Source organism: Epinephelus moara, chromosome 16 (assembly GCF_006386435.1).
Source record: "Epinephelus moara isolate mb chromosome 16, YSFRI_EMoa_1.0, whole genome shotgun sequence".
NCBI lineage: Eukaryota > Metazoa > Chordata > Actinopteri > Perciformes > Serranidae > Epinephelus > Epinephelus moara.
In genome coordinates, this window is record NC_065521.1 from 7,879,703 (window position 1) to 7,880,969 (window position 1,267).

A 1,267-nucleotide genomic window follows, 5' to 3' on the forward strand; every position below is an offset into this window, starting at 1 on the left:
TCAGTATGTTATATGAACATTATTCCTTAGTCTCTGTGACATATTAGGAGGATTTTACGACTATTTGCTTTAGATTTCTTACATATAGCTCCTTTAAATGTCAAGAGTAAAATTTTTAAATCAATTCTAAAACATACAGGTAACCAGTGAAGGGAAGCTAAAATAGGTGAGATGTGATCATGTTTTCGTGCTCTAGTTAAAAGTCTGGCTGCAGCCTTTTGGACAACCTGAAGCCACTGAATCACGTTTTGTCCCAGGCAAGTTAACACAGCATTACAATAGTCCAGACGAGACGTTATAAAAGCATGAATAACTTTTTGAAGATCATTAAAAGAAATAAAAGATCTGATTCTAGAGATGTTTCTCAAATGAAAAAAGCACAACTGGGTTAGCCTTTTTAGCCTTTTATGGGACTCGATAATGAGGTTCTGATCGAAAATAACTCCACGCTCTTAACAGTGGGAATGATGCATTGGGCTAAAGAGCCAAGAGCAGGCAGAACTTGGCTGTGAGAGTGCTCAGGGCTTATAATAAGGACCTCTGTTTTAGAAGCGTTAAGCTGGATAAAATTCACTGCCATCCAGTCCTTAACCGCAGCTAAGCAGTTATGCAGGGCAGATCATTTAGCTGATTCTGATGGTTTGCAGGAAAAGTACAGCTGAGTATCATCAGTGCAACAATGAAATGAAATATCTGTCTATGTGTCTATACTGTCTAATAATGTGGCCCAAGGGAAGCAAATACAGAGAAAATAAAATTGGACCAAGAATGGATCCCTGTGGCACTCCAAACTTAGACCGGGCTTGAGATGATGTGAAACCATTGACAGACACAGAAAATTTTCTATCTGAAAAATATGAAGTGAACCATAGGAGGACAGTTCCAGAGATACCAACCCAAGTTCTCAACCTTTCAATAATGATGCTATGGTCCACCGTGTCAAATGCCGTGCTAAGATCAAGTAGAACCAGAACTGAGGATTTACCAGTGTCTGCCTTCATCAATATATCATTAATGACTCTCACAAGGGCGGTTTCTGTGCTATGATGCTGTCGGAAACCTGATTGAATTTTTTTAAATATGTTATTGTTGACCAATACCTCTAATAATTGATTAGCAGCAACTTTCTCCAGGATTTTTGAGATAAAAGGAATCTTAGAAATTGGTCTGTAGTTGGTGTAATCAGAGGGATCAGAGCCGTGTTTTTTAAGAAGTGGCTGGATACTGTCAGTCTTAAAATAATCTGGGACACAACCTGAAGACAGAG